The sequence below is a fragment of the Helianthus annuus genome, chromosome 9 (genome assembly GCF_002127325.2).
Source record: "Helianthus annuus cultivar XRQ/B chromosome 9, HanXRQr2.0-SUNRISE, whole genome shotgun sequence".
Classification (NCBI taxonomy): Eukaryota; Viridiplantae; Streptophyta; class Magnoliopsida; order Asterales; family Asteraceae; genus Helianthus; species Helianthus annuus.
The window spans coordinates 181017180-181032652 of record NC_035441.2 but is presented as its reverse complement, the minus strand read 5'-3'; the positions used below and the strand labels follow the sequence as shown (position 1 = coordinate 181032652).

Below are 15473 nucleotides of genomic sequence, written 5' to 3'. Positions count from 1 at the left end.
CTTCTATCTATACTAATAAAAGAACACATTGAGGGATACGTGTCACTCCCTCATGCAGTCTCACAAATTTTTTTGACTTGTTGGTGTTTTATTTTAAAAAAATGCAGGATCCGAATCACATGGGTTTGACCCGTTGGAAACAAATAGGATCCTTTTTATTCACCTCCTATCCGACATTTTCATTGTATCTTACGTTCACATACATAAACCCTAAGCATTCTTCCCAACCTTCCGATGTTATTCTCTAGATCCAATCAAGATTGATTCAATCATTCATCTATTCATCTTCGTCTCTGAAGGGGTATGGTCCCAAGATCTCGCACCAGCATGGCTGCGAGTGACCATTACCCTTATCAAAAAACCCCCACCAGCAAGAACTTATCTATGTCCGTGCGGGCACACGCGAACACAGCAGTCGAATCCAATCGGTCAAGCGATAGGAAGAAGACTTACCTTGTGTATGAAAATGGGTGTACGCATAGCGATGCGGCCTAGCACCGCATCCTATGAACATTTTCGTCATGACAAGGGATCTGGACAACAGCAACAGTCACCACAAGTGGCGATGCGGCCTAGCACCGCATCCCGCAGTCTTCGCCAGAGTGAGAACGCGGAAACAACAGCGATTACCGCAGGCAGCGATGTGGCGCAACACCACATCCTGCCCACGAGGCAAGTGGGACTGACACCACAAAGCAAGTGGCACCAATGACAGTCGCCTGTCAGCCTATACGTAAGCAACAGACTGACACCGTAGTAGGACGTGGCTTCACCTCCACAACCGACAAGCCTGACACACCTGCATAAGGGCGACGCGTCGTCAGTCTGTCCACTCAACCACCCTCCTTCACTCCTCGGAGTCCTCGGCTATAAATACCCATCCCAAACCAGGTTTGAGGTATCTCTTCACAACTCTCTCACTACTACTACTATCACACACTTTGCTTCACAAGCAAATTACTGATTCTCACGCCGAAGAGTGGTAACAAGGAGCACACCCACCCTTCCTCCTTGTTACGAGTCACGGTGTGTTTTTCCTTGTGCAGGAGACAGCCCAGCTGACGGTCCAGCCACCGATCCTCGGAAAGAAAGGATTAACCCTACTTGACGAGACCAGTAAATTAACCTCTCTTGGTTAACTACTCTTTCATCAGTCTCATTCTAAATTCGAGGCATCTAGGTAATTTTATTTTCCATATAACTTCACGTCTTTCCTAGTTTATGTTTGCTTTTGATGATGTAATGTTAAATCCAGTCGGTTCTAATGATTTAGAGATGATTATTATACGATTAGTGCTTAACAATTACCTTTTACAATTTCTTACACAAAAAATATTAGTTGGAACTAGAATTAAAAATAATGTGGCATGTGAAACCATGTGATATGTGATAACTAGGCCTAGTAAAGTTGACCCGCATAGGTAGTTTTGGGTTAATATAGGCCATTATTTAAGCATGTTGGGTTATGTTGGGCATTAAAAAATATATGAATGGGTTCACATGGATTGAAATTCATTTGAAGAAAGACTCCTACGGGTTAGGATGGGTTGTGGGAATATAGCTTATGAGTTAATGCTGCACTTTGTCGCCACCACCACCAGAACCATCCCACGACCGTAACCATCACCAACCTTTGCCACCATCAGCACTGTAACCATCACCGCCACGACAACCACCGTCAACCAAAGCCACCATCGCAGCCACCATCAACCAACTCCACCACCGCAGCCGTAGTCAACCAACCCACCACAGACGTTGTCAACCAACGACACCATTGTAGCGACCGTCAACCATTGTCGTCGCCGAGCCACACCAACCATCTCTGTCCTCACAATCACCAACAATCAACGCCACCGCATATATGATCATCACCGGCGTGATTCATATTTTGTGCACACTCCATAGATCATTACTTTTTAAGTTGTGAAAAACTAAAAAGGGTTTAGTTCGATGTGAGTTGGTGTAGCAGTAAAATAGTTTTTTTTTTTTTTTTGAGCTTCTAACTTCATTAAAAACACACGTCGACGCTAGCAACATACTAGTGCCAAAAAGACTACAGTATAATTACAAAATAAAATTATACCAATCCTTCCATGTTAAATTCCTATGTGGGGTTTATTTTTAATCCAAAGGTATCCCATAGATTTGATAGCCTCCGTTGTTTTCAACACACTAGCTTCTTTATCTCTAAAAACTAACATGTTTCAAGCCTTCCAAATACTCTTAACTTGTCGTGAGCACAATAGCTTGAATAACCTTAGCCTTTCTCTTGTCCAAGTTTGTATATTTGTGGATGTTTATCAAGTCACGAACCCCGAAGGCGAAAATTGGCTGGATGCCGCACCAAGCACGCATTGCTTGCTACACTCGACTCGATAAAAAACACGTTGTTAACAAGAAGTGGAGTGTGAAATGCGATAAAACCGTCTCACATGAAAGATTGTTTTTATTTTTATTTTTATTTTTATTTTGAACGTAATTAATTCCATTAAATAAAGGCAAACCAGCTAGAGCCTATGGTCACTAAACACATATTATACAAAATCTACTATGGACTCAAAAATGAAAGATAACACAACTAGATAACAAAAACATATTTTTTTTTATTTTTATTTTTTTCAGTTAATCCTGATTCATACCCATCATAACCTAAACTAACTAGTGTTATCAATCTGGCGCGTTGCGCCTATGATTAGCGGGGCTCGATTCGGTTCATTTGTGATTCGTTGCGGTATAAGTTACAAATACAATAACTTCTAAATTGTTACCAACTTCTTCATGAAATACCACCTACCTTACCTATGACCAAATCATTCCTTGTTATGCTTCCTATTGCATGTTTCCGAAAAGGTGCTACCCGTTCAATAATGGGATGGTTTAAAGAATGACGATAGCTGCGTTTTGATCTTCATCGTTCATATGAACAAAATGTTTTTCTGCTTCATACATATATAAAGAAAACAAATGATGCACAACAAACAACTTAATCAATTTGTCAACAAAATGCATATAGTCCATGCCCATAAGATCAAAGGCGATTCGACATGCCTATTCCCGTCAATAGTGTGTGCAGAAGGTGTATGCCAATGGCATTAGCTGGTATGTTGAACCATTCACCTCTCTTCCTCCTGTATCCCTTTGCCATTCAACCCATGCACAATAAATGCAACAAACCACAGTTAAAACTGAGAAACACAAAAGCCCGGTAACATTTAGGTAGCGGCGATGATGTATTCAATCGCTTGTTTGCATATTCCGGTCACCGTTGCTTCGGGTCCGTACACCTACATAATGATTCATAAGCAAATATCCAATTTGAGCCTAGTGTCATCAAAATGACAACACCCCTATAAAGTTTCATAGTGATAATGCTTATTAGACAAATTGTTACACAAACGGAGTTTCAAGTTTCAACGACATTGCACGGGGTGTTTGGGATTACTTATTAAAACGGCTTCTTTACTCCCAAAGAAGTAGTTTGAACCGAAATCCAAAACACCCTCGCTCACTAACAGTTTTAATAATCTAAGTTATTCCCTCTTCATTTTTTGCCTTTTTGAAGGTACATTTGACTCGATAAAGACAGGATTACCCTTGTTTCTAAAATGTTATTGTTGAGAAATTAAATGATGAAAAAATTTCACCTCAATTGGGATGCCAATTTCCTCTCCTATTGCCCGCATCTTCGCTAGTCCTTTTTGGTAATTTGGACCTCCTCTCCTTACGTAGATGTGCATGTTAGCAGCTTTCAACTTAGCATCCTATAACAAATGTCCAAATCACTTTTCATTATTTGGAGAAAAAATAACTTTTAAGATGGAATTAGTTATGGGTGCTTACGAACCGTTGAAACCCGACCGAACCGCCCAAACCGAAGCAAGTCCGTAAGTTTAGCCGACTTAAAGTATACGTTTCACTTTTGACTGACCGGGATAAAGTTTTGAACTAAGAACCAGAGGTTTAACGTTTATTATCTAATATTTATTATTTTAGAAAGAGTAAATTACGATTTTGGCCCCTTTTGTAGAAAAATGTAATTAAGTTTTATTTAAAACAAAAGGAATTGTGATTACTTTATTAATTTATTTGGACCTGTATGATTTCATGAAATTTAAATAAGTAATTATATCATAAACAGAGGACTTTTATATAAAAATTTGTTGTGTAAATCTTGAATCCGATCTATTGATTTTGGAAAACTTTTGAGCAGGTATAATGGATTATATTGATTTAAAACTAAAGAATGACTTCACTTGGTTTTTCCACACTATTTGGTCAAGATGTAAAGAATCACCTAACTATGATCAGGTTAAGAGCGTCAAAACATATAGTAAACCAAAATATGTTTTACTTTTCTTACACCTTGACCAAACCACTAAAAAGAACACAAAACCAGATGATTTCTTTACCTGATTGCACAACAGCACACACATAAGGTGCCTGAAATCCTATTCTCTACATTTTTAGATACTGTTAAATGAACAACATAACAACAAAGTCTCTGTCGTTTTCTCACAGCACAACTCTTGCAATACTCTGCTGCTAATAATGTGGTCAATCCATAAAAACAAATAGCATATCAAAGAATACAACCATAAATCTACACAATCTAAGAAGAAAAAAGTAAATCGTTTGACCTACATGCAATGCAAAAGGGCATGACCGGAACAGCCGCCGTAGACACCTCATCGAAACGCCAGTGACCGCTGATGGCGGCGTTTCTACCTGAAACCGCCGTTTGAGGAAACTGAAACCCCACACACCGGATGTGGGTGCGTCGACGATGGCGGGTACGGTGGTGGGTTAGCCAACGCAACCTTTTATCCGTTTGCCCTCTCCTTCTCTCTCTATGGTAGGTTTGTGATTGGGTTAAAAAGGAGATGTGTGCCTTTAACAGGGCACGCGTTGAGAACAGGGCATTCGGTTTAAAGCCCCAAATGAAAACATATATCTAAAATACCATAACCCAAAACAGCGAACATAACAAATTATACCCCCAAATTAAAACATAAAACTAATACATAGCTGTAACATACCTAGGAATACCGAAGGACTATCATATGGAAGACGAAATCAAACTCAAAAAGCCGCGCCTGCAAGGAAAACACATTCAAGAAACAAACCCAATGATAAAGAGCATATGAACTGTAATAAAACACTAACCAAACAAAAAGATGGAAAAGCAGAGACAACATGCAATTAATTGGATGGAAAAGGAACTAATCCCAAAAAAATCACCAACGTTGTCAAAGGCCACGCATATCAAACCCCAAAAATTTAAACGTGGTAAGTTAAAAATCCCTATAAGATCATCAAGAAATTTAAAAATCAAATAAAAAATCTACTAATTAAGATTGTACCTTCAATCGAAACACGGAGCATGAAATCGGTAACAAATAAAATAACCCCACCACGGTTACTGTCTGCTACGTCCCTACCACCACCACCGCTGTAAACCAACCATCAAGGATGCTGCCGCCGCACAACCACCGTTCATCATGACGCCGGCGAGGGAGGCAGCCGGAAGAGTGACAGGCCCCTTTTATCTCCAAAACCCTCTCGTTCACAATCTCTCTCTTCTGATTCTCTCCCTGTCTCTCTTACTGTGATCACCATCGTTGCTCAAAACGGTCATACCGTAACCGTCATCACTGTTGACTGCAGTTGCGGTTACCCGACATAACCCCACCACCATGTACGCCGGACCCGTCTGTCATGTCGACGCTGGAGAGCCGTGTGCGGCGCGGCCACCGTGTCGAAGCCGGAGACTTCTCCGTCTCTGTCTCCCATCTCTTCTCCCCGGTCGCTCTGTCCAGACTGTCTTTCAATGGGTTAGGGTTAGGTTTTGAAGAAAGGAGGGCGGTGGGTATAGCTGGCTTTTACTACTGTTCATTTCTATTGTTCATTTCGTTTTGTTTTTAATATGTAGATAATATGTAGATAATGTGACTCAAATCCATCCTAACCTATTTTTAATTTGCCCATCCTAACCTAAATCCTTTATAACCCAAACATATCCTGACCCCAAAACTAACCTAACCAAACATGCCTACTTTGCCACCTCTAATGAAAATCATTTCCTTCACCATATGACATATGACATGACGGGATGTGAAGATTAATATAAGGGTGTAAGGAGTGGTTAAACACTTTGGAGTGGCAAACCAAAAAGCCGACCAATCAGAGCGCGCCATGTCAATCAGTTAAAAGTGTTTAAACTTTACTGAAAAGTGTTGGCAATGGTTTAAACATTTGGTGGAGTGGTAAACTTTTTAAATAAAAAAAAGGAAAAAAGATGTGATTGGTTGAGATTGGAATGGACCCCACCCCATACCCCCTCTCTCTCTCTCCTTCTTCCCTTTGCCGTGGCGGTGTTGGCTCACCGATTTCTCAACAATTTCATCAAACATGGAAGTGGCAAATGGGTTGGCATTGGGTTGCCACCCATTACCGCATCGGTGAAAAGCTTTTGCCGCCCCCCACTCCTTATCCCCTAACACTTGGTGACGATTTTCTACATGTGATAATTTAAAGGCACGCGCCACAATAAAATACAACTAAGTTTTTCAAAGTTTATCAAAATGAATTAAAGTATTAAACCATCAAAGTTCAACAAATGTGAATTTTTCAAAGTCCATAAAATTAATAGTGTTTGAATAGAATTAAAAGATGGCCTATTATTTTTAATAAAAAGACATTGAATGTTTAAATTGTTTCATGATTTTTTTAAGGTTGTAAAAGGGATGAGCCACATAATGTAATGAGCAGTAGCACATACTTCTGTGTTTGTATATAACTAGAATTAAGCACCCCCGCGTTGCGGCGGGGGCGCAAAAGTATGTCAAATAGCATCAATGTCACATCATCGCTAGCGACCACTAACATTGAAATTGCGGCGTGTTAATGCGAAGAAATAAGACCGAAACATATAACATACAAAAAATAACTACGTCAATCTAGGACCTGCGCCTTGCGACGAACCTGCCAAATGGGAAAAAATAGACGTAAAAACCTTAAACCACACACGAACATTGCGTCGTGTTAACTTGCAAAATTTTGAACGAAACGTAAAAATGTTGAACCACACATGCATGTTGCGTCGTGTTAACTCACATAATTTAGTACGAAACGTAAAACGAAAATTTGCGAAAGATCAAAAGTGTAGGGGAACAAAGTTGAAAGTAAAAGTTATGATGTTAAATTATAAAAAATGAGAAGTTTTTAGTTATAAGTAAAAAATATCAATTTTGTGAGGTTGAAATTGCAAGAAATAGAAAGTTTTGGACTAAAAATAGAAATGCAAGATTTTTTTTGAAAACTACCCAATGCATGTGGTATAACACACTATGAACACAAAAGTTACTAATTAATGGTATATAAATATATATATATATATACATATATATATATATATGGAGGGGCTCATGCGAGAACCACCCTAATTGTGAGAACCTTGAGAATCAATGTGAACACAACCTAAAATAGCTAAAAAAAACCTAAAAAAAACCCTAAAAAAACCTAACCCCCACCCCCCCCCCCAAAAAAAAAACCTAAACCCCCCCACCCCCCCCCCCCCAAAAAAAAACCTAACCCCCCCCCCACCCAAGCTAAATGCTAAAAAAAACCTAACCCCCCCCCAAGCTAAATGCTAAAAAAAACCTAACCCCCCCCCCCCAAGCTAAAATGCTAAAAACTAAACCCCTAAAAAACCTAAAAAAAATCTAAAAATTTTTTTTTGAATTTTTTAATATTTTTGATGTTAAAATTGCTACTTTTAGAAGCCAAAAAAAAAATTAAAAAAAAATTTAAAATTTTTTTTTGGCTTCGAAAAGTAGCGATTTTTATATAAAAAATATTAAAAAAAATTTTTGTCTGATTTTTAGCTATTTTTAGGCATTTTTGGTGTGTTCACATTGGTTCTCGCGGTTCTCACAATAAGAGGTGGTTCTCGCATGATCTTCTCTCTCTCTCTCTCTCTCTCTCTCTATATATATATATATATATTAATATTTTTTATATAAAAATCGCTACTTTTCGAAGCCAAAAAAATAATTTTTTTTAAGTTTTTTTTTTAATTTTTTTTTTTGCCACTAAAAGTAGCGATTTAAGCATAAAAAATATTAAAAAAAAAAAATTTTAGATTTTTTTAGGTTTTTTGGGGGTTTAGTTTTTAGCATTTTAGCTTGCTGGGGGGGGGGGAGGGGGGTGTTTAGGTTTTTGGGGGGGTGGGGGAGGGGGTTTAGGTTTTTGAGGGGGGGGTGGTTAGGTTTTTTTAGGTTTTTTGGGGGTTTTAGTTGGGGGGGGGGGGTGGGCTTTAGGTTTTTTGGGGAGGGGGGTGGGGGTTAGGTTTTTTTAGCTATTTTAGGTTGTGTTCACATTGGTTCTCAAGGTTCTCACAATAAGGGTGGTTCTCGCATGATTAAATGAATGAAAATGAAGCATTCTTATTGGTTGGAATTTCTTCTTTTTTATGTTACATTCATCTGACATATTTGTAACATGTGTTACACCAAAACTTGTTTATTTTTTTTTTTAAATATCTACTTGTCGCTTTTTTGATTTTTTTTTTTGCCCAAAACCCTTAAAAACATGTATATAACATGTGTAAATTTTTTCAAGAAAAAAAACATCGAGAGCTTTGAGTTTCCCGGGTTTTCTAAATTAAAGTGGGTTTTCTATAGATACTTACATTATATATATATATATATATATATATATATATATATATAGGTAAAGAGTAAAATACAAATGCGCTTATCGTACGATACGTACACGATCATCCCAGCCGTTCGATCAGGTGTAGATCTGGTGCGAATTCAATACATATCGCATATGAAAAAATGGTTAGCATGGGGTAGTGTGAAAAATGGCATGGGGTGTATAGATGGACAAAATCGCATGTGGAAGATTTGAATATCGCATGTGAAAAAATGGCATGGGGTAATGTGAAAAATGGCATGGGGTGTGTAAAATCGCATGTGGAAGATTGAATATCGCATGTGAAAAAATGGCTAGCATGGGGTAATGCGAAAAATGGCATGGGGTGTGTAGAATGGCATGTGGAAAATTGAATATCGCATGTGAAAAAATGGCATGGGGTAATGTGAAAAATGGCATGGGGTGTGTAGAATCGCATGTGGAAAATTGAATATCGCATGTGAAAAAATGGCTAGCATGGGGTAATGTGAAAAATGGCATGGGGTGTGTAGAATCGCATGTGGAAAATTGAATATCGCATGTGAAAAAATTGAATTCGCACAGCTCGTAACTGAATATCGCATGTGGAAGATTGAATTCGCACAGCTCGTACAGTTCGCATGGAGGTATTAAATCACATGGGAGATGAAGATCTGACGGCTGGGGTTATCGCGTACGTAATGTACGATAAGCCCTATTGTACGTTAACCGGCCTCTATATATATATATATGTATATATATATATATATAGTGGAGGGTTCAAATGAGAAGAAATTTTTTGTAAGAATAAAAAAGAAGAAATTTCAACCAATAAGAATCCATTATTTTACTTCATTTAATTTTTGTATTTAATATTAGTGTAAGGGTATATAGGTAAATTTAGATGAATCATTAATTGTTACTCTTCCTTTTTAATAGCTAACTACATTAAATTTGTAACTTATTTTCAAAAAATATATTTTTCAAAGAAGAAAAAAAATAAATGTAAAATGTAGGATAAATTACAAGATGTGTAGGAGAAAATTTCAATATGTGTAGAATAAATTTCAATATGTGTAGGATAAATTTCAAAATGTGTAGGATAAATTTTTATGTGTGTAGGCAAAAATTTTAGGGTGGAGGTTGATAGTCTTTATGCCTAATTAATTAGTCAAAGATAATAATAAATGAGATAAGAAAAACTATTTAATGTTTTACAATTGTACCATTTGTTCTTTTTATTCTCAATTTAATTTTTCTTCTCAAATGAACCTCCCCCTATATATATGTATATATATATATGTATATATATATATGTATATATATATATATATATGATATCTAGAAAATAGTTATGGATGCCTAATAGTATTGTAATTTCAATTTCAGTTGTATTGTAATATATATGGATGCATAATATAAAATAGAGTAAGTCGAAATGTTCGACGATTTTGAACAATATGTGTGTTGTGTGATCGTTTGCATTAAATATTATTTTGTGATATTAATACGTGGTAAATGTTCAAAATTCGGATGGACAATGAAGTGAACCAGGAAAACCAGAATAACGATAACCAGAATAACAATAACAATGGAAACCAAGTGGATAACAGTGCCATCCAACATATAGTGGCACAAGGGATTATAGATGCAATGCCATATATTATTAAAACGGTTAAGGAAGCGGACAATAATAAAAGTAATCAGGGCAGTAAACGACCTACTGAACCTGAACACAATGTAAACAATGTACCCATACTTCAAGTGTCCATTCCCAAAAGAAGAAAGACCATGTCTTATGGTTGTTCTTATAAAGAATTCTGGTCTTGTAAACCAATGGAATTCTCGGGCAATGAAGGGGCCGTTGCAGCTCTACGCTGGATAGAAAAGACTGAGGCAGTCTTAAAAATAAGTAAGTGTGCGGAAGAGGATAAGATAATGTTTGCCTCTAATCTGTTTAAGAACTCAACCTTAGAATGGTGGAACACTATCCTCCAATCTAGGGGAAGTGACAGGGTTTACAATATGGAATGGGAGGAATTTAAGAACATGGGAGGAAGGAAATTTGCCCTCCCAATGAAAAGAAACAAATAGCAAATAAGTTCCTAAGCCTTAGAATGATTAGAGTGGATAGTAAGGGTTACACTACTTTATTTTTCGAATATGGTAGAATAGTGCCAACCCTTGCATCACCTGAACCAGTATTAATCTCCCGTTACATCTGGGGATTAATCAGTGAGATTAGGCATGTAGTCAAGGCAACTAGACCTCAAACTATAGAAGAAGCTGTAGAACTAGCAAACACCTTGACTGATGAATTAGTACGTACACGAGAAGAAGACCAGAGGAGAAACCTAGATCAAAGGCTTACCTAAGAATTTCGTTATGGAAATTCCAACCGTAGGAAAAATATAGGTTCTACCTCTGCACCTTATTGTATGGCCTGCAAGAAAAAACATTCGGGAAGATGCTCCACCTACTGTAATATTTTTGCAAGATACTAGGACACAAGGAAGAAAATTGTAGGAAGAAACCTAATAATGGAATGTGCTTCAACTGTGGAGAAAAGGATCACATCAAACCAAACTGTCCAAAACTAGCTCCAGCCATGGACAACAAGAATACTAAAAATGCTAGAGCATTTGTTCTGACTGCAGAAGAAGCAAAGATGATTCCGGACGTGATAGCCGATACGTTTTTAGTTAATGATGTTTTTGCTAAAGTATTATTTGACTTTGGTGCAAACCAAAGTTTTATCAATACTTCATTTTGCAAACTTCTCAATCAACCATTAACTAAACTCCCACAAGAATGTCTAGTAGAGACAGCAAATGGAGAAACCATTAAGATTTCTGAAATCTTAATGGGAGCAAGAATAGATTTTTAAATCAAAAGTTTATTGCAAACCTTTATCCAATGAATCTGGCAGGATTTGATGTTGTATTAGGAATGGATTGGTTAGTAACCAACAAGGCCAGTATTTTATGTGATCAAAAGTCAATCCAAGTAAATTCACCAAGAGGTGAAAAGATCACAATTAAAGGAGATAAGCCATCTAGATCCACAAAATTCATCTATGTGATGAAAACAACCAGTTATGTAAGAAAAGTATCATTAGTGTATTTGATTTCCATAATCATTAACACTAAAGGAAAAGAACTGAAAGATATTCCTGTAGTATCTCAATTTCCAGAAGTGTTTCCAGAAGAATTACCAGGACTACCTCCGGACAGGGAAGTTGAATTTAGAATCCATCTGCTACCAGGGACAGCACCGATTGCCAAAGCACCTTACCGTTTGGCACCCGCAGAAATGCAGGAACTGAAAAAGCAGTTAGACGAATTGTTGAAGAAATACAGCCAAGTTCATCGCCGTGGGGAGCGCTGATTTTATTCGTCAAGAAGAAAGACGGGTCAATGCGTATGTACATTGATTATCAGGAATTAAACAAGGTCACGATTAAAAATCGATATTCGTTACCAAGAATCGATGATCTGTTCGATCAATTGCAAGGAGCTCGATTTTTCTCTAAGATCGATTTACGTTCAAGATATCATCAATTAAAGGTACAGGAAGTGGACATTCCTAAGACTGCTTTCAGAACAAGGTATGGCCATTATGAATTTACTGTCATGCCATTTGGTCTAACCAATGCCCCAGTCGCATTTATGGACATGATGAACCGAATATGTAAGCCATATTTGGATAAATTCATAATTGTTTTTATAGATGATATTCTTATTTACTCTAAAAGCAAAGAGGAACATGCAGTGCATCTGCACGCACTTCTAAGTTTATTGAGAAAAGAAAAACTTTATGCAAAGTTTTCGAAGTGCGAATTTTGGTTAGAGGAAGTACAATTTCTTGGACATTTAGTCAATCATGAAGGAATTCATGTGGATCCCACCAAGATCGAGGCGATTACCAAATGGAAAACTCCTGAGTCACCAACTGAGGTTAGAAGTTTCCTAGGATTAGCCAGTTATTATAGAAGATTTATTCGAGATTTTTCTAGAATAGCCATTCCCTTAACTAAGTTAACCTGTAAATCTGTTAAGTTTGAATGGGGACCAAAACAAGAAGAAGCCTTTAGAATTCTTAAGCAAAGATTAACCAACGCACCCATACTTGCATTACCAGAAGGAACTGAAGACTTTGTAGTCTATTATGACGCTTCTAAGTTAGGTTATGGATGTGTATTGATGCAACGTCAAAAGGTTATAGCTTATGCATCTAGACAATTCAAGAATCATGAAGAGAATTATTCAACCCATGATTTAGAATTAGGAGCCATAATTTTTGCCCTTAAAATTTGGAGACATTACCTTTACGGTAGTAAGTTTACCATTTTCACCGATCATAAGAGTTTAAGGTATGTTTTCGGGCAAAAGGAGTTGAATATGAGACAAAGACGCTGGATGGAAATACTTAGTGATTATGATTATAATATCCAGTATCATGTAGAATGTCGTTGCCAATGCTTTAAGCCGAAAGTATCATGAAAAGCCAAAAAGAGTACGTTCTCTTAAATTAAATCTACAAGTAGATTTAAATGAACAGATTAGGAAAGCACATGAATCAGTAATCAAGGATGATACTGAGAAGTTGAAAGGAATGATTAAGGAATTAGATCAAGGAACTGATGGAATTTGGAGATTCCATAAGAAAAGGATATAGATACCTAAATTAGGAAACCTACGCCACCGTATATTAGAAGAAGCCCATAAATCTAAGTATATAATGCATCCTGGAAGTGACAAGATGTATCAGGACTTAAGAAAGAATTTTTGGTGGATAGGAATGAAGAAAGATATAGCAGCTTATGTTTCTAAATGTTTAACCTGTTCACAAGTTAAAGTTGAACATCAGAAACCCTCAGGTTTATTGTAGCAGCTAGAAATGCCGGTATGGAAGTGGGAATTGATAACAATGGACTTTGTTACCAAATTACCCAAAACAAGAAAAGGTAATGATACAATCTGGGTGATTGTAGACAGGCTAACTAAGTCAGCTCATTTCCTACCAATGAAGGAAACTTTCTGTATCAAACAATTAGCTAAGTTATATGTAAATGAAATAGTTTCATTACATGGAATTCCCTTATCAATTGTTTCTGATAGAGATAGCCGTTTTACCTCTCATTTTTGGACAAGTTTCCAAAAAAGCAATGGCAACCAAGTTGAATCTAAGCACAACTTATCATCCTCAAACAGATGGACAAAGAGAAAGGACAATTCTGACAATGGAAGATATGCTTAGAGCTTGTGTAATTGATTTCGGAGGTAACTGGGACGATCACTTACCATTAATAGAATTTTCTTATAATAATAGCTATCACACAAGTATCAATGCTGCACCATTCGAAACACTTTATGGACGAAAGTGCCGAACTCCAGTCTGTTGGGCAGGTATTGGAGAAAAGCAACTATCTGGACCTGAAATAGTGCAAAAAACAACCGACAAGATCATTCAAGTCAAGGAACGATTGAAAGCAGCACGTGATCGACAGAAGAGTTATGCGGATAACAGACGAAAGCCACTGGAATTTCAAGTAGGAGACAAGGTGTTATTGAAGGTCTCTCCATGGAAAGGAGTGGTGAGATTCATAAAAAGGGGGAAGCTAAGCCCCTATGTGGGACCTTTTGAGATTATTAAAAGAATAGGACCTGTAGCCTATTAGCTACAACTGCCATAGGAAATGGCAGGAACACATGATGTCTTTCATGTATGTAATCTCAAAAAGTGCCTAGCAGATGAATTACTGGTAGTACCTCTTAAGGATATAGAGGTAAATGAAAAGCTTAAGTTTGTAGAAAAGCCTCTACAGATTGAAGACAGAAAGGCCAAGAACCTCAAACACAAGAGATCAAAAGAGGACCAGAATACACTTGGAAGCTTGAATCAGAGATGCAGAGGAAATATCCACACCTGTTCTAGTAGACCTCGAGGACGAGTTCTAAAACAAGGTGGGGAGGATATAACAACCCTCTAAAATTTTTCCGACACCCCTAAAATATTTAGAATATCCCTAAAAGTCCTAAAATACACCCCGTATACCAAAACCGGTCCCGAATACCTTTATATAATTAAAAATAAAATAAAAATAATAAAAATGAGTCTGTCGCGGGGCGCGACAGACTACACCTGATCCTTCGCGGGGCGCGAGTGCCTGGCTACGGGGCCGCACCCAGAGCCGCCACGTGTCCTCACGCGTGTTGAACCTACCCCATGACCGGACAAGGCTACGGCCTAGGTACCCTACGTCGCGGGGCGCGACGGCCCCTCCTGTCTCCGTCGTGGGGCGCGAGGGACTGCCGAAGCAGCCCTATAAATTGGGAGCTCAGGCATTCATTTCCATCGTTCAATCTTTCAATCTCTCTCTCAATTTCTCTATAGTAGGCACTATACCCGTGCATTATACCCCCCCTAAATAACGAAGTTCTGCCTCGTTGTAAGTATCATAACCCCTGATTACGTATTAGATACGCTGCCCGATTGATCTAGGGTTCCGTAACGGCTGTCGTGGTTCTGCCCGGCGTAGTCGTTGGAATTCTGTCTCGGGGAGGGTATTACTAATGTAAATATTGGGTTATTATACTAACGCGTGTGCATTTGTGTAATTAATAGATAATCACCAGGAAATCCTTAAAGAAAACCCTAAGACAACAATGTGAGTATTCTCCTTTTTGTAAACTGTTTTTACAAACCCTCAAATGATTTACATTATATTAAACAGTGATTGAGTATTTGTATTCTACAATTATCGTCGGTATGTTGGGGTTTTGTATACAAAATTT

At 37.7% G+C, this 15473-nt stretch overlaps 1 long non-coding RNA gene across 1 annotated transcript; it reads right to left on the bottom strand.

The window, feature by feature from the left end:
* Positions 1-2864: 2864 nt before the first annotated feature.
* On the bottom strand, positions 2865-5882 carry LOC118482268. Its single transcript, XR_004868089.1, has 3 exons — positions 5361-5882; positions 3645-5093; positions 2865-3284 (listed from the first exon to the last, which is right to left on the bottom strand). It is a non-coding gene; the product is annotated as an uncharacterized LOC118482268 (long non-coding RNA).
* Positions 5883-15473: the final 9591 nt, after the last annotated feature.